This window comes from Panthera onca, chromosome D4 (genome assembly GCF_046562875.1).
Source record: "Panthera onca isolate mPanOnc1 chromosome D4, mPanOnc1 haplotype 2, whole genome shotgun sequence".
Lineage (NCBI taxonomy): Eukaryota > Metazoa > Chordata > Mammalia > Carnivora > Felidae > Panthera > Panthera onca.
Window position 1 is genome coordinate 22,940,518 of NC_138351.1, and position 22,275 is coordinate 22,962,792.

The window sequence follows — 22,275 nt, forward strand, 5'->3', positions numbered from 1 at the left end:
ATAAATTGCTCTTTTTAGAGATCATTTCTGTCAACATTGCATGGGTCCTCCTGTTCCCTCAGCCCCACTGGAGAAAACTGCGAGCATCTAATCGTGGGAGGCAAACACCGCAGCTGCCCATCCTAGGGAAAGTGACCGAGAGAGCAGAGTATCCTACCCACTGTGCTGGAACATTCTGATGTAGCACAGCGAGCTTCGGCCACTGAAGCTGCCCCTGTCCATATGGTATTTCTCTGTGTCTACTTCTTTCTCTCAACTGGTTTTCATGATTTATGACAAAGGTGACAAAGACAGTGACAATGATGATAACCCTATCTATCAAGCACTGACTGTGTCAAATATTTGTACAAATACCACTTTATTTTTATTTTGATCTACAAAAGGGGCATAATATATTTCTTAGTGTTGCAAACATGGCCAGCTACATATCATATCATTTTTTTTACATGATCCCAGTCTCTGGAACATAACTGTCTACCCACACTAGTCCTCAGTCTAATGCCTCTGTGGAATCTTCAAAAGATATCACTGTGTTCCTGCTGGAAATGTTATACATACAACTCCCACATTTATTTTCTTACAATTGTTCCACAATTTTTGGATTTTTTCTAATATATAAAATTTTATAGAACTGTCTTCTTCTTTATAGCATATAAAGATAGTAAAAAATGGCTAAAATCCAGCATAAAACACCCTCAATACAAATGCATGTCTGTCTCTTCCTCCAGTTCCCCCTGAAAGCACCCATACAGAACCCCAATGGAAAAGCCAATCCTCACACTGTTCTGCTCTGCCCTCCAAGCCTGTCTCAGCACGCCCCAGCACAGAAACCATCCAATGCAAATCTAACCCCAGAGCATTAAATGGGTGACACACATTCTGGTTTCTTTGTTGTTTTCATGAAGAGATGGCAGAAAAAAATAATGGCTTCCGTCTTTAAAAAATCTAAAATTCCTTCTAATCATCTTTAGCTTATCCTCAAGTTTCCCTTCCTCTAAGAACTTTTTCCCCTTTTTCTTCATAGTTGTTTCTAATAAAATTGATCCTTTCTCTTCTTTCTCGCTAATCTTTCCACACTGTCCCCTAAATCCTCTCATCCTGTTGAACCACTTCATAAAATAAAACAAACAAACCTAGTAGTTTCAGGAAGAAAAGGAAAAGAGGGACACCTGGGTGGCTCAGTTGGTTAAGCATCTGATTCTTGATTTTGGCTCAAGTCATGATCTCATGATTTGGGAGTTCAAGCCCCTGCACAGGGCTCCAGGCTAACAGTGTGGAGCCTGCTTGGGATTCTCTCTCTCCCTGTCTCTCTGCCTTTCCTGTGCTGGCTCCCTCTCTCAAAATCAATAAACTTAAAAAAAATATTGGTTTGGGGCACCTGGGTGGATCAGTGGGTTAAGCGTCCAACTTCAGGTCATGATCTCACACTTAGTGAGTTCTAGGCCCCCCTCCCCACCCCACGGGCTCTATGTTGACAGCTCAGAGCCTGGAACCTACTTTGGATTCTGTGTCTCCCTCTCTCTCCCTCTCTCTCTCTCTCTCTCTCTCTCTCTCTCTGCGCCCCTCCCCCACTCACACTCTGTCTCTTTCAAAAATAAACATTAAAAAAACTTTTTTAATTTATTTAAAAAAATATTGCCTTAATACTTCATCATCCCTTATCTGTATTTCTACAACAGCTGTTTAACTAATTTCAGCTTCTCGCCATCAAAAACCACTTCCTTCTTCCTTTCTCTATGATTAGGAACGTTCTTTTTTCTTTTTACTTTTTATTATGTAAATGTTCAAACCTATAGAAAGGTAATGAAAACAATAAAATAATCTCATGTGTCCATTATCCAGTTTCAACTGTTCAGAACTCATGACCAATTTATTTTCATCTATTTCCCATCCCTGATTATATTGAAACAAATCCCAAGCATTATAGCATTTCCATTCTAAAAGACACAAGAAAGGAACTCTTTAAAAAAAAAAAAAACTAGGGTGCCTGGCTGGCTCAGTCAGTTGAGTGTCCTACTTCAGCTCAGGTCATGATCTCATGGTTTGTGGGTTCAAGCCCTGAGTTGGGCTCTGTGCTGACAGCTCAGAGCCTGGAGGCTGCTTCGGATTCTGTGTGTGTGTGTCTGTCTCTAACCCTCTCCCTGGCTCACACTCTGTCTCTCTCTCTCTCTCTCTTAAAAATGAGTAAACATTAAAAATATTTTTAAAAACCTAATTATGAAACATTGTCACACTTAAAAACTAACTATAATTTCTTAATAGCAACAAATCAAACAGTGTTCATAATTCCCTGATTGTCATGTGCATTTTTATTTGACTATTTGAATAGGGTCTAAATAGGGACCAGAAATTACTACTGTTTCTATGTCTTTTAAGCCTCTTTTACTCTATGGGTGTCCACTCTTCCTTTCCTTTCTTTCATTGTTATTATAGTAGTTGTTGAAGAAAATGGGGTGTCTGTTCTGTCTAGGTTTTTTGATTACATTTCCAGGATATTATTTCACATGTTTGTTTGTTTGCTATGCATTTCCTATAAATTGGTGGTCAGATCTAGTGGTGTGATGTGTTTTGGATTCTATATTTTAGGCAAGAAAATCCCATAGGTTGCCTCAGATACTTGTGTCAAGAGGTACCTAAGAATGACTCATCTCTTTTTTATGTTACCAGCCGTTAGCAAGATCAATGAGGTATTACAAGCAAAATGGTGATATTTTACCATTTCTTCTTGACTTATTAGCTAGAAATTGTCTATAAAGGAGAAATTTTCCTCATTAATTACTTGGTTACCCTAAACTGTGATTTTACGCTCTGTACTGAAAGTCCTTCACAATCCAGCTCTGACCTATCTTGTCAGCTTCAACCTTTCCTCCCCACCACACGTGTAGTTTCCCCAATAGTCTGATGGTTTACAAGAAATGTGTTTCAAGATCATTTTTTTACCTCCCCAGCATTGAATAACTGGTGGCATATATTAGGCAATTAAGAAATGTTTGCTGAATGGGGGAGTGAATGAGAATTTCCTGTATAAGTAACTGATCATGTAATACTTGTATTTATACATGATTTCAAACACATTCAGACTTTCAGATGCTCATACTTAATGTCAGAAAGAATTCTTTTCAATGTGAATACAATAATGCACTGACAAGTCATATTAACTTCTAATACAACATTAGCAGTGAATTAAATGAAGACATCCTAAATTATACCATTCAAGAGATAAATGTTATTCTAGAATAGATCTGGCACCATGCACTCTTAGCAATATAAAGTCATCAGTTCTCAAGGATTTTATTTCCTATCACCTGCAGTAAGTAGACCATCACTCTAAGCAGAGTCAGGTAACATTAGCATTTCAAAGAGAACACTAAGCAAACCTTCTTCAAATATATAATGAGAAGACTTCATTCTGAGGAATAGCATTTATCACTCTGTATTCTTAAAACACTCTCCCCTTGCCTTAGAAGACATCATACCCATAGGTTCTCTCCTACAAATGTCACTTTCACTCTGTCTACCTGCTCAGCCTCTCTGTGTGGTCTTTAAGTAAGAGTTCCTCGAGGTTCAAAACCAAACTTGCTTTAGTTCCATATTTACACCCTAGGCAATGCCATCTGACTATCCAACAATTTCTTATTTCCTGTCCACATCTTTCTTCTGAATTTTAGATGAAGTATGGAACTGCCTACATCACTCCTTAGAAGTCCCAAAGGCAGCTCACAACGAACATCATCATCTTCCTCCTGCAGCCTGCTGTCCTTCCACTATTCAGAATCTCAAAGAAGAGTACCACCACCACGCAGTTAGAGAAACCATAGACCAGCCATGACTTCTCCATCTTCCCACTGCTCATAGCCAATCAAGCACCAGTTTTTGTTTTTGTTTTTTTCTGTTCTACATCCTAAATACTCCTCGAATGAAACCAGGTTTCTCTATGTCCCCATTGACCATACTAGCCAGGGCATTAGGGAGTTTTTCCTGCTCTGTAGTCAGTGTGTCCCAATGGCCTCCCTGCATATACTCCTGCCCTGAGTCCATCTAGAATGATCTTTTAAAAATTCTTTCACTCCCTTGCTTACCTTCCTTTGGAGGTTTTCTGTTCTTTGGGGATAAAGAAGAAAAATGGTTAACCTTTCCTAAAAGCTTTGCCTGATCTGGATACAGTTTTTTCTATTCCACCATTTCACTCTACTAACAACACTCGGTTTCATTTAAGAAGTACAACTGTATTTGTTAAGGAAGGGATAAGTCTTTGGGCACGAGGGTGGTTCTCTCAATCTAGGGTACATGGCCATCCCCTTCTACTTCATCTAAGTTGTGATCAGGGCGTGGTTCAGACATACGGTCTTCAAGAAACACTCTGTGACACATACTCCACACTCCCTACCACTACCACCAGTGCTAGGTTGGGATCTGTACCTATAAGATCCTATACAACCCTATACTCCTTTATAGCCCTTATCACAATCACAATTAAGTAATTAATCTTGTTTTAAGTTGAGAGAGCTTTTTTAAAAAAAATATTTGTCTCCTAAGCTAACATGTGAACTTGACAAAAGCTAGAGGGCTAGAGTGTTGTCAGTCTTAGTCACTGATACACTGGTCCTTGATACATAATGCACAATAAATAAATATTTGTTGAATAAAGAAAGGGATAAATCAAGAAAAATGGCACAGGGGACCTTCACTTTGCAATTTGCCTCCTAGGGCTTCAGGAACTTTCATGTCTGGGCCAAAGTGAGATCTTCTGCTAAGGCATACACATGCATCTTTGTAAACAGTAAATACAGTGCCTGCATTCTTGATTTTGTCCAATACCATTTTATTCAACTACATTTATAAAGTATCCTTTAATGAGTAGGAGTGTATTCAATCAATATACTTTTACTGTGAGTCAATTAGGAATACTTTGCTAAAAGCTGTACACACCTTTAAAATTCGGAATGGCTATTAGAGATTATTTATCTCTCTGGTGCTCACTGGCATAGTACCTGCCACATAGAGGTTGCTACTATATTTTTAATCTTATTACATTTAGAAGTGATGACGTTACTTTGGGAGATACTAGTAGGTAAGACTGGGGAAATTATAATAAGCTTTGTGCCCAAACCAGCATGGAAAAGGAGCCTTGCCTCACAGCATGGAGAAGAAGCCTCATTATAGAAGTTAGTTGCCATTATACCTGCAGTTTGTGTTACACTGAAATTCTATTGATGGAAAATTACCATCAAGGTACTTGACTGTGAATGGCTACAGACTAAAATATGGCTTAAAATGGAGCCTAATATTGTCCTCTGCAGAAGACTATTGTGAAATATTCAATAGATCTCTTTGAGAACATATTAGCATAGTTATTTGTAAATCTAGGGTCTTTGATAAAGAAATTGCATAAACAAGGGAACCTCACAATTGGAGAAAATTCTGATTCTCAGTAGCACATCTTAGCTTTGTTGATAGAGCTACTATTAAACATTCTTAGCTGATGTACTTATATAGGACTTAAAGTTTGCCGGTAATCCTAAATTCAAATCTTTTGTCTTTAATGATTTTGTTTTTGTTTGCTTGTCCTATCAGTTATGAGGGTTGTGTTAGAAATCTATTGTGGATTTATCTATTTCGCCTCGTATTTTTGTCAGACTTTGCTTTGTATATTGATACTGATATTAGATGCATATAATTTATTCTTATTATTTCTTCCTGACAAATTCATTCAATATTATGACATACATGCCTGTTTTTGTTTTTACTGTTATCTCTTCATTAAGGTTTACTTTGACTAATATTATAGCTTCACCAACTCTTTTTGGTTAGTGTATATAAGGTATATCTTTTTAGTATTCTCTTGCTTTCAAATTTTATGTATCTTGGTTATGCAAGGTGAATCTCTTATAAGCAGCATATAGTTGGATTTTGCTGTTCAGTCCAATCTAACAATATTTGTCTTTTAATTATAGTATTGATCTCTTTACATTTACCATAATTACTAATATATATGAACTTATATCTACAATTGTATTTGTTTTTTTCTCTCATCTGCATCTTTTTTCCCTTCTTTTCCCTTCTTAACTTTTTCCTAAGCAATCAACCTTTTTATTATTTTGTTTTCCCTTCCATTTTTTACACATTCTTTACCTTGGCAATTAAAACCTATATTCCAGATTCGTGTCATCTTCAATTCACCTTAACTCCATTTATCTCCCTTCTTCCTTCTATACTCTTCTCAAAAATTATAATTCTCCATACACTAGAAAACCCACAACACATTATTATTGTTTTAAGAAGTTCCTACTTAGGTAGCAGATATATCCACAAATGTATCCTCATTGGTGCTTTTCAGTCATTCCTGCATTAAATCAATTCAATCTGAGATAATATTCCATTTTACTATAAAAATAGGCTAATATAGAGCAAAGTGAAAGAATTTTACACCTACCACCTAAATTTCACAGTTAACATCTTACCAAGCTTGTTTCATCACATTTTATTATTTGATATATGTATAAGTAAGTTGGAGCTCTTACTATGCTGCTTGCTAAAACCTCAGGGTGCACACTATTACCTAGAGTTCAATATTTAGTCACAGTTATTTTACTTTGAGGTTCCTCCTACCTACAAAGGAATGTGTAAATCTTGAGAGTGTCATTCAGTGAGGTCTGCTGGGTGTCCAATGGTATCTCACTGTGATGTTGAACACTTTTCCACGTGCTAATTTGTGTATCTTCTTTTGTAAAGCATCTGCTAAAATATTTTGCAGGCATTTAATTGGATTGTTTACCTTGCATTTAATTGGATTGTTTACCTTTTTATTTGAGTTGTAGAAGTTCTTTTTATATCCTGAGTACAAGTCCTTTGTCACATATCTGTGTTGGACATATTTTTTCCCAGTCTGTAGATTTCTAATTTGTTATCTTAATGATATCTTTTGACAAGTACTTGAAATTTTGATGAAGCCTAATTTATCATTTTTTTCCCTTATGTTACTGCTTTCTCTATCCTGTCCAAGAAAACTTTATCTCTATTCCCAAAGATATTCACCTATATTTTCTATCAGAAGTTTTATATTTGAAGCTTTTCCATTTAGATCTATGAGCCATCTCAAATTAATTTTGGTATGATCTTAGGCACTGTTTTAGATTCATTTTTTCCCAAATGGACACTCTGTTGTGGCAACATCATTTATTCAAAAGATATCCATTTATGCATTTAATGTCTTCGAATCTTTGATTGAAACTCAAATGTCAGTCTATTTCTGGATTCTTTATTCTGTTCCACTGATCTACTTGTTAATACTAATTCAAATTACACCCTATCTTGATTACTGTAGATGTCAGAAGACCTGAAATCAAATAGTGTGGGTTCTTCAACTTCATTTTTCCTTTTCAAGATTCCTTCTGATATTCTAGGATCTGTATCAACTTTAGAATCAGTTCGTCAATTCCTAAAAGAAGAAGCCTAGTGACATTATAAGGTTTTGTTCCCTCACTCTGTGTCCATCATCAATTCTCCTTGTTAAAGTTATCTGTCATACTCGACTTCAAATTCCTCTGTGCTCTGTTTTCAGAGCAATGTTCAGCACTAGTTCAATTCCTAAAATCCAATGTGGATATACAAAGTCTTATCAAAAAGTCTTCAAGCACTCCATAGCCTTAATAGGCAATTTAGTATGAATCTTTTAGTTACTCTTCCAAACATTTAATAGTTCATCCCTCCTTCACACCATCACCCATTCCCTATAATTTGGTTGTTAATATCTTTATGCAAGCCATACTGATTTACCCATGTGGAATTTAGGAATTTATTTCTAAAAGATCATGTCATCATGCAAGTAGTTGAACTTCTTCTTTTCCAATTTGGCTACCTATATTTCTTTTTCTTGCCTAATTGTGCTAGACAAGATTTCTAATACTATATTGATTAGAAATGTTAAGAATGGGCATCACTGTCTTATATTCCTACTTTAGTAGAAAGGCTTTCGGCTTTTTATCACTCAGTTGGCTGTGGGCTTGTCATATATAGCCTTTATTATGTTGAGTTACATTCCTTCTGTACCTAATTTGTTAGAATTTTTGTTATACAAGGATATTGAAATGTTGCCAAATGCTTTTTCTGCATCTATTTTTATCCTTCATTCTTCATGCTCATTTTCTTCATTATTTCATAAGTATACACATATGTCAAAATCTAGCAATTTTGATGCTTTCAATTGTAAAGTTTATTGTATTTAAATTGTACCTCAATAACTTTGCTAAAAAGTAAAAAAAAAAAAAAACAACCAGAAATAATAAATTATGACAATAGATTTGGTCATATTAAGAAGTTTTGAAAGCTTGGGCTGAATTGATAGACCACTAAGTAAGGAAAATATGAAACAATGACTAACTGAAGATAAAACATTTGATCAAGAAAGGAAATGTAATTCTGGTATATGCTGCATGACTCTGTTATGAGTCATATTTATGTAATCTTAATAAGGTTTTAACAATAAATATTGATTTATCAAATTATCAGATAACTATATTGAGAGAATGGGGAAATAGGAGTTTATGAGGATGGTGATATAAATGGGATAAATTATACTCTTGCACAATAAATACAAACTTCATAAATCAAGAAATAATAGTACAGCCATGATATTTACATAGATGGAGATAAATGCCAGAAAAGATAGCCCAAATATTTATAGGTAGTTATGTCTGGGTTTGGAGATAAGTGTCTACTTTTTATCATAAAATTTGAGATGCTATTTGAATTTTCTAACCTATGTACTAGCATTTATTTTTATCAAAATAAAACTGAATTATTTAACCCCCTGAGAAAGTTAATATTTCATTATAGTAAAAAATTTAAACCAACACGATTGAAATTAAAATGTTTGGTGCCTAGAGAAAGAAAACTTTCAGAAGAAAGAGCTACATTGAATAATTCAATCCCTACATGTTCTGGATAACTGAAATTTTACTGCATTGTTTTAATTTTGCTCTTAGTAGATTTTAACACTTCAAAAGACTGTTCTGAAATTTCTAATTCATTACAGAAGGTTTATAGAGTACTGAAGATCTTCAAAGCACTAAAGAAATACAAAATAATGTCTTTCTATGCATGCTACTGTACAAAGTTTCTCTAGTGATGGTAGGAAAAATAGGATATTTGAAAATTGGTGAGTTGGTATAGCACTATCTACTGAAATACATCTGAGTTCAACTTTTTAGATCTCTTATTGATATCACAGATATGTGATTCCTATACTTTTTATGTTAAACATGTATTTCATGTCAATATCAATTTTTCTACATTTTAAGATTATTTTTTTCTAACTGTATCATACAAGGAAAATAGGAGAAAGAATGGAAATGATAATATCTAGGAAAGAGAACCAATGCAACTCAATACATAATATGGAACTGAGAAATCTGACTTTTAAAAGCAAATAAGTGCTTAAAATATAACAAACTTATTGATCTATTCTCAATACAATAGCACAGCTGAGGGCTTGGATATTTATTATGAGAACATTTCATAGACAGAACATTTTAACTAAGAACTTAGCAAAGGTGTACAATGTAATCAAGTAGAAATTCTAATAAATTAAGCAACAAATTAGCTCATGTAATGACAAACATACGCTTCTTCTAAATTAATCCTCTGTGCTAAATTTTTATTTGTGGACACTTTCAACTTCTTTTTCCCATTGCCCATGGCATCTCAGTTTGAGTCCAGTCTTATTTACACAATATTATAATTTGCCTAATACAATGTTTTTCCAACTCTTCTCAAAGGTCAGCAAACATTAATTACTTAGTAAATAAAAAAATTTAGCAGCATTGCAAGTGTTCCCAAAGTAAATATATTAGTTTTGTTATGGATTTTAGGCCTAAACTTTATTTTTGGAACTTGCATTAATGGCATGAGCAAAAAAAAAAAAAAAAAAAAAAAAAGACTATAGATAACTGTTTAGCCTCAAATTGCCGATTTCCTAGAGCTACATGTTGCTCTGGCTATTGACCATCCAGATATATCCTGAGAATATTTGTTTGAATCCAATTTATTGATTTCTTAGTCTGAGCTCTTTGCTGAGATGACTGCACACAACTCAAACAATTTCATAGAGTTTGAGGGCTTGAAGGGAACTTGAAGGTCATTGAGAACAACTGCTATCAAAATAATATCACATTGCTTCAGAATATTAATACATAAGAACAAATCCCTCTCTTTGTTGCTAAACTCAACATGTACTTTTCAGTATTTGACTTGCTTAAATACTCAGTAGAGCCATTTTGTCCTTCCCACTCCTCCTCCTTCTCCTGCTTTTCCTTCTGTTTTCTGACCTGTTTTCTTTCCAGGGCTTCCTACATTGTACCTACTACATTTTACCACTTACTCACCATACCTCTCTGAAAGCCCTTTTATTTTGCAAATTATTTCAATCTTCTACTCCTCAAGGGTTGTCTTATACCCTCTATTCCTATCTCTACTTATTCTCCCATCTGTTCCTCTAGCCTCACCGTTGGTATACACTGAAACACATATTTAACCTAGAGTTCTGCCCTGTATTATAGATTGCATATCCAACTACTTTTTGTACATCTTCAATTGAATGTCCCAAACCCACCATAGCTAAACTAAACTCATTGCTTTTCTCCCACATATCTGCTTCTTCTTCTGTATTCTCCATAACTGTGAATAGAATATTATCTACCCAGCCATTCAAGCAAGGAAACAGAACATCACCCAATTCTATCTCTTAAGTAACTCAAATCCATCAAGTGCCCCCCTCCTCCATGTCAATTCTCTAGCTCAGGAAGTGGATTTCTCCTTTCTGTTACATAATACTATGAAAGTCTCCTAACTACAACACCTGTGTCCAGTCTTACTTTTTTCCCCACTATGCTTTCAGTCATTTTTCTAAAATATGAGTCCGATTTCCCTTTCTCTCATTTAAAACATTTCAATTGCTACATATTATACTTAGCATAGAGCCAAAGTATGAAAATGGCCTTCAAGGCCTTTGGCTACTTCTCTAATTTCATCTTTTCCTACTAAGTCACCTTTTTGACTCTAGAAAAAAATGAATGCATCTTGCTCAAGCATGACTTCAAAGTGTTCCCTCTTGCTTGAACTTAAGCTATTGTAGATGGGTTTCCCTGACTCTAAGATGAAGGTTAGTGTGCATAAAACTTACTAAAGAGTTCTCTCAGGATGAATACCTGGGAAAGGGAAGGGTAAAGGAGGATGGGGAAGGGAAGGGAAGGGAAGGGAAGGGAAGGGAAGGGAAGGGAAGGGACAAAATTAGGTAGCAGAACCCAGGTTCCTATTCAATTTCTACAAAGGTCTCCGCTAACCCATGGGGAATTCTAAAACTAGGGTGGCCCTTTCAAGTTGTCCCCCACTGTAAAGAGGGGAATAGGCCTTTATACTCCCACATAGCTCAGTCACTGAGTGAATGCTATACCAGGGAAAGGAACATGATGTTGGACGTGGACTCTCTCTCTAAATGAGGGAAATTTCTTTAGAGGAATAATGACTAATGGCTGTCAGCTAAAAGAACTCCCAGTCAATCCATAAATCTGGAAGATAGGATCTATTGATTCATCCAATATTCTACTGAAGTCCACCCCTTTTCTTCCTTAGATATTTCTTCACATAAAATCCTCATAGGCCTCTTTTACTAGAGATAACTTAAAATGTTAGTAGGGTGAAATACAGGGCTCTGCCCCAGCCAAGCCAACTCATCCATGAACCAAATTTGGTTTTTGTCTTTCTCAGTCAGCTGGGCACAAGGGACCTCCTATGGGGTTACACATAGGTGTGATCTAAGGAGAGGTGTAGGTACAAGAGGAGGATAATATCAGAGTCTGAATCATTAACTGTTCAGCTTACTTGTGGTCCCTACCCTTTTTCATGCCCATTTGTGAACACACAGCTTCCATTTCATTATGAATTGTTGCTAGGCTTGCCAGATCTTATCGCCTGATGAGTATGACAGAACCCATTTTATGATGGGCACTTGTGATTCATGCACCTGATGACTCATAGTCAGGTCATCCATATTTACCAGAACCCATTATCAATGTGAGAACTATTTTTCAAAGTATGTTGATTCTCCACTGCCAATGGTAAAGTCTTGCACCAAAATCCTAAAAGTGTGCGTGGTGGTTCTCCCGTTAGGGCTTGCCATAACTCCATACAGCATCTTTTCTCACCACAAATACTACCAATGTTACATTTTCTTGATCATATGGCCCAAATATAAAGCCTCTTGAACTGCAACCTGAAATGCTACAGAATACTTTCCTGCTCTTGTCCCTAGTCAAAGATAGCAGCTCTTCAAGTCACTCAGTATATGGGAGGTATTATAAACCTCAGAGGTAGATCATCTGCCTCTGTGACCCAAAGAGGCCCACTGCACATTGGGCTTCCTTCTGCATGGAAGGAATTGTGACATGCAATGATTTGTCCTTACATTGGATAGGATGTCATGAAATATCTCAGACTGATGGGTACCTATATATTTAGCTAATATGTTGAACCACTTAAACCTCATCGAATTTACTTCCCACCTTCTAGAGCATATGCATTTTAATGATGCCCCCAACATACTGGTTGCTTGTTGATAATTAGCATGTTATCAACATAGGCACCAGTGTCATGTCTTCCGACAGTCCAGGTCTCTTCAGACTACATTATGACAGTGAGTGAGAGAGTTAATATCTGATCAAAGGCCATACCATGTTCCTGAGGCCATGCAAATCTGCTGTAGTAATGGTGTCAAGTTACGGTATAAAGCTGAGTTTATAGTAGTCAAAGTTGAGTTTACATTCCGGTATTATTTTCCAGAATTCATCTGGGTTTTAAATGGGCCCACGTATCCTTTAGTCCGTATATCTTTATGTCCTTAGGATAAAATATCGTATGATTTTTCTTTCCTCTGCCTGGAATGAAAGCCTTTTTACATACTACAAAGCAGGCCCTATGACTTTCATATTCATATTACTAATTAAATACTGTCTGCTTTTTATATATTTTTCCAAAATATAAATCATGCTTAGCAAGTCACCCAATTAAACCGTCCTTATAATTATCCTTCCCTCTACATATACACACACATGCACACACACACACAGACACGCACATCCACCTATACACACAAAGATTTCTCAAATAATTGATATATTGCCCCCGGTATGGTAAATAGACACCAAAGATGCTCCCTCCTCCCAGTGAAACACATCTCCAAGTATTCACATCTTTGCATTGTCCTCTTTGCTTGAATCTGGATTAGCCCCATGACTTGTTTTTGACCAATAGAGTACAGTAGAAGTCATGCTGTATAGATTCTAAACTCAGGCTATAAGAAGCTTTCTACCTTCTGCCAGGGTCTTTGGAACACTTGCTCTTAGGCTACATCCTCTCTGACCCTAGACTACATATCATGAGAAACTCAAACCACACACAGAGACCACATATCGGTACACTTCTCCATAGCCCAATCTGAGCTCTCAGCTAACAGCATCAACTGCAAGCCAGGTGAGCAAACCATCTTAGACATCTAGCCAAACTGAACTTCTAGATGCCTGTAGCACTGGTCAACACCACAGGACAAGAGCATGGAAGCCCCACTGTATCCAGGTAAGCATAGGAAATCCACAAAATTCTGTTTTAGTACACTTAATTTTGGAGTCATTTATTATATAGCAGTACGTAACTGAAACAACTGGTATACTCTTTCCAATTCACTACTGATAAAAAATTTTAACTATTAAAAATCTACCTTGTGCCAGGGATATCCATATTCATGTGTGAATGGAATATATTCATGTTCCACTCAATGATGGCGTTATCACTGCCAACTAACTGATATGTGGTACAGCTTCTGCATCTCATCTTAGTGTCTGTGTTCCCACAAAACTCCTGGTACCAATTGATGAAATTTGGGCTCCCCAGGAAGCAGATTTGTGAGACATAAAGTACAGAGACTTTCTTAGGGATTTCTCTTAGGATCAAGAGCTGTGGCATGGGAAGGAAGGGAAGGAAAGGAAACAGAAATGAGTTGATTAGAAAGTTGGGTTGTGATATAGTCTCATCAAAGGCTTCAACTGACTCCATAGGGAGCTCTGAAGCTAGGAAGGCTCCTCAGAGTTGTCACTTATTTGTGAGAGTGGACCAGACCTTTATGTTCTTGCAGAGGCCAGTCAATGGAGGCAGGTTGCCCTTAGGAATATGATGTGACCTTTGGCAAGTACAGACTTCCAAAGGAAAAGTCCAGAAAGGCCTGACAGCTGAAAGCTATCCAGTTAGCAGTAGGAAAAGTCCCAAAAGGAAGATCTGGGCATTGCTTATAACATCCTCCAACACCAACCATCCCTCTTTTTTGCCTGCCAACTCTGAACCAATGCAGATGTTTCCTCAGATGTATGTTCCATCAGGACACAATTTCTTCACTCCCTTTACAACCCAAGTAGATATCCCCCACATCTTCTGAAAGCATATACTTCTTGTTTTACTATGGTTCTTATCAAACTCTATTATAGTTGCTTATTTTCTTGTCTGTTTCTTCTTTCACTAGACTGTGAACCCTAAGAGAGAAGACGGATGTGTATATATATATATATATATATATATATATATATATATATATAATACAGGGTGATAATTACACTGCTGGTATATAGTAATCCTAAAAATATGAATAAGTAAAATAGTCAAGCATTTTATAAGTACATAATAATATAGTGAAACCACTGTCAAACCACAGATGGTCCTCCCCTTGCCTCTCCTTCTCATGTTGTTATTGGTTTGATCTATTAGGGGTTAGGTGAGAGGGAGGTAGATTTACAGATTCAGAGTTCTTACTTCAGTGACAATCCCAGGAGTATGCTCACACCTTTTCTCTGTGTTTGAGCTCCCTATGGAAAATACCAACTATTTCCTGAGTCAGGTACTTTATGGAAGTGGAATGTCAAGTATGAAATACAGCTCTCAAAAAGACTCAGTCTGAAAACTAACATCTAATCAATGCAGCAAGCAGGATAAGGTAAGCCTTTGAGGAATAAAAATGGTTATGTATCTATTATTATGTTTATTTACATATTTTAGAGATGACATGAACTTCTGTGATTTAATATATAAGTAAACTTTATAAGTAATAAATATTTTCATAAATATGTATACAAATAAGTAAATGACAATTTAAAACATGCCCACACAACTACCCAGGCATGCTAAATAGATATCAATATGTAAACAGATATGTAGTTAGATATTATTTTACATTAAAATATATTTAATTCTTTAGAATTAATTAAATAATTAAAAGTATTTTTTTAATGTTTATTATTTTTTTGAGAGAGAGAGAGAGAGCGTGAGCGGGGGAGGGCAGAGAGAAAGGGAGACACAGAATCTGAAGCAGGCTCCAGGCTCAGAGCTGTCAGCACAGGCTCTGAACTGACAGCTCAGAGCCTGACATGGGGCTCCAAGTCATGAACCGTGAGACCATAACTTGAGCCAAAGTTGGATGCTTAACAGACTGAGCCACCCAAGCACCTGTAGATGGCATTTTTAAATGAAGAAGCAAATATTATATGCTTAGGAGTTTGGGCTCTAATCTCAAGGCAATAGGGATCTACTGAAAAATATTGAGCTAGAGAACGGCTTCATCAGATTTTCTTTTTAAAAAGATTAGAACTTTTGAGGCCACCTGGTGGCTCAATTGGTTGAACATCTGACTCTTCATTTTGGCTCAGGTCATGATCCCAGGGTCATGGGATGGAGCCCTGCATTGGGCTCCTCCACTTGAACATGGAGCCTGCTTGAGATTCTCACTCTCGCTCCCTCTGCCACTCTTCCCTGCTCGTGCTCTCTTTCTCTCTAAAAAAATAAAATAAAATAAAAAAAATATAAAATAAAAATATAAAATAAAAAAAAGATTAGGATTTTTGACGAAGTCCAATTTATCTCTTTGTTCTTCTTGTTGCTACTTATGATTTTGGTGTCATATCTAAGAATTTGTTGACAAATCCAAGATCATGATAATTTATCCCTGTTTTCTTCAAAGAGTTCTATAATTTTATCTCTTACCTTTAGATCTTTGAGTCATTTTTGAGTTAATTTTTATATGGTATGAAGTAAGTGTCTAATTTCATTCTTTTACATGTGACTATCCAGTTATTCCAGTACCACTGTTGCAAAGGTTATTTTGGGGCACCTGGGTGGCTCAGTAGGTTAAGTGTCTGACTCTTGATTTTGGCTCAGGTCATGATCTCATAGTTGTGGGATCGAGCCCTATATGGGGCCCTGCACTGAGCATGGAGCCTGCTTGAAATTCTCTCTCTCCATCTCTGCTTGTATTCTCTCTCTCTCTTTCAAAATAAAACATTTAAAGAAAAAAAGAAAAGGTTATTTTCTCTCATTTAATGGTCTTGACACCTCTGCCAATAATCAGTTGACAACAAATATATGAGATTTTCTTTAGACTCTTAATTTTGTTTCACTGATCTATATGTGTATCACAATACCAGTACCACAATGCATTGACTACTGTTTTATTACGTAAAGGTTTGAAATCATGAAGTACGAGTCCTCCAATTTTGTTGTTGTTGTTTCTGTTGTTGTTTTTCAAAATTGTTTGGGCTATTCTAGATCCTTTGGAATTCCAGATGAATTTTAGAATCAGCTTGTCAATTTCAACAACTAGCCAGTTGGGATTCTGATAGAGATTGTGTAGAATCTGTAAATCATTTTGGGGAAGGTTACCATCTTAACAATATCAAGAAATCCAACCCATGAATATGTGATGTTATTCCGTTTAATTTTCAAACACAATTATCAGAGTATACATTTTATACTCCCTTTGCTAAATTTACTACTAAGTATTTTATTTTTCTTGATGCTACTGTAAATGGAACTATAAAGGAAATTATCAAAATAATTAAAAGAAAGGGTGAAAATATGTATAAATTACATATTTTATGCAGAACTTTTATCTAAACTATACAGAAGACTATATTACAATTTAATAAAAAGACAAATAATATAATTAAAAATGGGCAAAGCATGTAACTACACATTTCTTCAAAGAAAATATACAAATAGCTAGCAGATGCATGAAAATTCTCAACAGCATTAGCAATGGGGAAAATACATGTGAAAACCACAATGAGATGCCATTTCACACCTAGGAGGATGACTTAATCAAAAGTCAGATAATAACAAGTGTTAGTGGGTATGTGGAGAAACCAGAACCTTCATAGACTACTAGTTGGAATGGAAAATGGTATATCCATTTAGGATAACACTCTGGTAGTTTCTCAAAAGGTTACATACAGAGTTATATTATGAACGAGAAATTTCATTCCTAGGTATATTCTTAAGAGAAATGAAAACATACGACCACATAAAAACTTGTACACAAATATTTATAGAAGTGTTATTCATAATAACCAAAAGATGGTGATAATTCAAATGTTCAAATGCCTATCAGCTGATGAATGGATAAACAAAATATGGCATAGCATACAGTGGAATATAATTTGATATTTTTGCATATTGTTATTTTACTATCCATAAAAAGAATGAAGCATTATACATGTTACCATATGGGTGAATCTTGAAAATATTAAGTGAAAGGAGACAGTCACAAAGACCACATATATAATTCCATTTATATGAACTGTCCAGGGTAGGCAAATACAGAAAGATGGAAAGTTCATTGGTAGCTGTTTAGGTTTGGGTGAGAGTGCTAGTGAGTGACAGCTAAAGGGTATGGGTTTTCGTTATGAGGTGATGAAAATATTCTCAAATGTATTGCAGTGATGATTATACATATGTGTAAATATGTACGAAAAATCATCAAATTGTACACTACAAATGGGTAAATTGCATGGTATGTGAATTATATCTCAATAAAGCTACTATTAAAAAATTATTCGACTAAAAAAACCTAGAACTTTCAGCTCCATCTAGAGTTTGGAAGTCATCACTCCCATCCCACAACAACAAAAGAAGCTGAACAAATTGAAGACCAATGACTTTTCTCAGATCCAGCAGAGAAGTGATGTCACAGGGCAAACCACTACTCCAAAATTTGGGGAGACAGGAGAATACAGAGAACCACAGCAAAATCAACAAGCCAGGAACAGAAGCCCCTGCAGATAGTAACTGATGGGATCACTTAAATGGTGACAAATTGCTGAAGGTTGAGTACAGCTTCGCTTGAGAATTAGAACTTCCAGGAATATCTTCTCATATTTTTAATTCCCAAGCCAATCCATACTCAGCCTGCATCAATTCATCAAAGTTACCACTTAAGTTCCTATCACTTACTGCCTCTGGGAGAGGGGAAAATGAGGTGTTGCTAATCAGTGGGTATAAAGTTACAGTTATGTAAGATGAATAGATTCTAGATATTTGCTGTACAATATGTGCCTGTAGTTAACAGTACAGTTTGCACAATTAAAAATCCATCAAGAGAATAGAGTTCTTGTTAAGTGTTCTTACCACAACAACAAAAAAAAAAGAGTTGCCAAGAGTTAACTTTTGAAATATATTTAGAGATAAATCTTTTTGGTGAATCTCTTATTCACATATTTTGTCTTAATGTTCATTAAAACCGTCATTTTATTAGTTTTCTTTATGTATTAATTCCTGTGTTATACATATTGCAAATATGTTTCCTATTTGATCAAATACTTTTGAAAAATTTTTAAAAATTCTGTGGGCTCAGTTTTTGTTGGGACCTCCATGCTTTTGTGGGTTTTATCTAAGAACCCCAGCAGGTATTCAAAATGAAGGTCTGAGCAAACCCCTCCTATTCCAGGCAGATGGGGGGGGGGGGGCAAAAGTTACCTTTTTGAAATACAATCAGAGCTTTTCCATAACAAAAGTCTGTCCTCCGGGAAAACTACTATACCACAGCTTTATCTGACCTGGAGGAAGCACAATTATCCAACTGCAGCTCACTAGGCTTCCTATCTAGAGACACAGAGGAAAAAATGAAATAAAAAAAAGACTAAGAAATGCTTCTGAAGGTCACAGCTCAGGAACTGAGTCCCACTAAAAACTGAGATACAATCAATAATGACAGTGGGTTACAATCAAGAGACCTGCAAAACACAGGCCCCATTTAAGTTCGTAGAGAAATACAAACACAACAGGGAAGGAAGCAAACAAGGAAACTAGAGGAAAACGAATCCTCTGTCACATTTGTCTGTGGAAATATTAAACGCAGCTAGCTCTTGGTCCGATTAACATAAAGCTTCACACTAAAGGCCTATTTGCCTTGGTTCCTGTTAAGTGATGCATCACACCCAGCTTTCAACAAAAAATTGCAAAGTGTGTTAAAAGGCAAGAAAAACACAGTCTGGGGAGACAAAGCATCAGAACCAGTATCAGGTACAATGCAGATTTTGGAATTATCAGACAAAGATTTTTAAAAACTATGACAAACATGTAAAGGACTCTAACAGAAAGAGTAGACAACATGGAAGAACAGATGAGTAATGTAAGTAAAAAAGTGTGAAACTCTTAAGAAAGAATCAAAGTAAAATCCAAGAAATTAAAAGCATTATAACAGAAAGGAAGAATGTGTGTTTTAATACACTGGACATGGCTAAGGAAAGAATCAGTGATGCTGAGATATAACACTAACTTTCCAAACTGAAATTCAAAATGAAAAAAAAAGAATTTTTAAAAAACAAATGCAGTATCCAAGAACTCTGGGGCAATTCAAAAGGTGTAACATATGTATAAGGAGAATAGGAGAAGGAGGGGCACCTGGGTGGCTCAGTTGGTTAAGCATCGGACTCTATTTCAGCTCAGGTCATGATCTTATGGTTTGTGAGTTTGACCCCTGCATCAGGCTCCATGTGGAGCCTGCTTCTGATTCTTTCTCTCTCCCTCTCTCTCTGCCCCTTCCCTGCTCTCTCTCTCTTTCTCTCTCTCTCTCTCTCTCTCAAAATATTTAATAAACTTTTTTTAAAAAGGAGAATAGGAGAAGATGAGAGAAAGGAACAAAAGAAATATGTGAAGCAGTGATGTCTGAGAATTTTCTAAAATGAATGACAGACACCAAACCACAGATCCAAGAGGCTTAGAAGACATCAGGCAGAATAAATTACAAAGATCCACACCAAAGATGTCATATCCAAACTGTAGAAAACCAAAGGCACAGGGAATATGTTGAAAGAAGCAAGAAGAGTGGGAAAAAACTTGGAAAAACATTCACTTATGAAGGAACAAGGAAAAGAATTACATTGAACTTCTTGTTAGAAACCACAAGAGCAAAAAGAGAACAGAGCAAGATATTTACAACGTTGAAAGGAAAAAAAAAAAAACCCAACATCGGAAATCTGTATCCAGTAAAACTATTCTTCAAACATGAAGGAGAAATACTTTCCCAGACAAAGGCTGGGAGAATTTGTCACCAGTAGACCTGCCCTATAAGAAAATGTTAAAACCCTCAGAAAGAGCCTGTGTGTGTGGCTCAGTCAGCTAAATGTCCAACTTGGGTTCAGGTTATGGTCTCGCAGTTTGTGGGTTCGAGCCCCGCATCCGACTCTGCACTGACAGCTTGCTCAGAGCCTGGGCCTGCTTCAGATTCTGTGTCTCTCTTTCTCTCTGCCCCTCCCCCACTCTCTCTCTCTCTCTCTCTCAAAAATAAACATTAAAAAAAAAAAGACCCTCAGAAAGAAGGAAAATGATACAGGTCTGAAGCTTGGATCTACATCAAAAACGGAAAAGTGTAAGGGAAGGAATAAATGAGGGTAAAACAAAATCTGTAAGTTTTTTCTTATTATTAATATAATAGATAAGTATAAAGCAAAATCATCAACAATAAATACATTAGGTGATTACATTACACGGATAAGTGAAATTAACGTGATAAGCCTCAAGAAAGGTGAAATGGGAATACTCCATTACAAGGTAGCTGCACTACCCATGACATGGAACAGTGAGTTATTTGCAAGTGGGTTTAGTTGTGAATGCATATTGAAAATTCAAGGACAGCTAGCAAAAAAATTTAAAAGTAGAATTAACATGCAAAGAGAGAAGATAAAATAGGATCATATAAAATGTTCAATTGAAATCAGAGAAGGCAGAAAAAGAGGAAACATAAAAAAAAGAAAAGAACACACGCAATGAACAGAAAATGGCATCAAACGTGGTAGATATTAATGCAGCTGTATCAATAATCCCTTTGTCTCATAGTGGCCTGAATACACCAATTAAAAGATAAGAGACTGTCAGAGTGGATTAAAAAAAACCTCAAGTACGTGTTGTCTAGAAGAAACCCATTTTAAACATAAAGACATAGAGAGAGTAAATGTAAAAGGGATAGAGAAAAATATACCATACAAACACTAATTAAAAGAAAGCAAGAGTAGCTATATTAATGTCAGACAAAGCGGACTTCAGAGGGCGGAAAATCAAGGGGAATAAAGGGGCATTATATAGTGACAAAGGGGTCAATTCTTTAACACATAACAGTTCATAATGTGCATGCTTTTAACAATACAGCATCAAAAAAACACGTGGCAAAAACTAATAGTACCACAAGGAGAAATAGATGAATCAACCATGATAATTGGAGACTTCAACAGCCCTCTATGAATAATTGATAGATGTAGCAGTTAGAAAAGGAATAAGGATAGAGTTGATCTGAACAGCACCATCAATCAAATTGATCTATTCAATATTTACAAAATACTTCATCCAACAACAGTAGAATGAATACACATTCCTCCCAAGTTCACATGGAACATTTACCGACATAGACTTCATGCTGGGCTAAGAATTAAACCTTACCAAATTTAAAAGAATAAGAATCATACAAAGCATGGTCTCAGCCCATAATGGAATTAAACTAGAAACAATAAAAAAGATAGCAGCAAAATCCCCAGAGTTGAATATTACATAACAATGTGCTAAACAACATATGGGTCACAGAGGAAGTCTTAAGAGAAATTTTAATATATGTGAATTAAACAAAAGCTGGAAGCAACCAAGATGTCCCTCAGCAGGTGAATGGATAAACAAATTGTCTAACATCCAGACGAAGATATATTATTCAGTGATAAAAGAAATGAGCTATCAAGCCACTAAAAGATATGGAGACACTTTAAATGCATATTGCTAAATGAAGGAAGACAGTCTGAAAAGACAACAGACTGAATCCAAATATATGATATTCTAGAAAAGGCAAAATAGGGAAATAATAAAGAGACTAGTAGTTACCAGGAGCTCAGGGTGGGGATGGGGGTTGAATAGGTGACATACTGGAAA

General features: G+C 36.0%; 1 long non-coding RNA gene across 19 annotated transcripts in view; it reads right to left on the minus strand.

Annotated features, from left to right (window-relative positions):
- The window catches only part of LOC132663585 (uncharacterized), a 553,467-nt gene that overhangs the window by 71,713 nt on the left and 459,479 nt on the right, over positions 1-22,275 (minus strand). The window contains exon 13 of one of the 19 annotated variants that reach the window (XR_013551827.2): positions 16,518-16,723. The exons of the other annotated variants lie outside the window; for them this stretch is intronic. This is a non-coding gene — a long non-coding RNA (uncharacterized LOC132663585). Of the gene's footprint in view, positions 1-16,517; positions 16,724-22,275 lie in introns of those variants that run through there. 19 annotated transcript variants of the gene reach the window in all.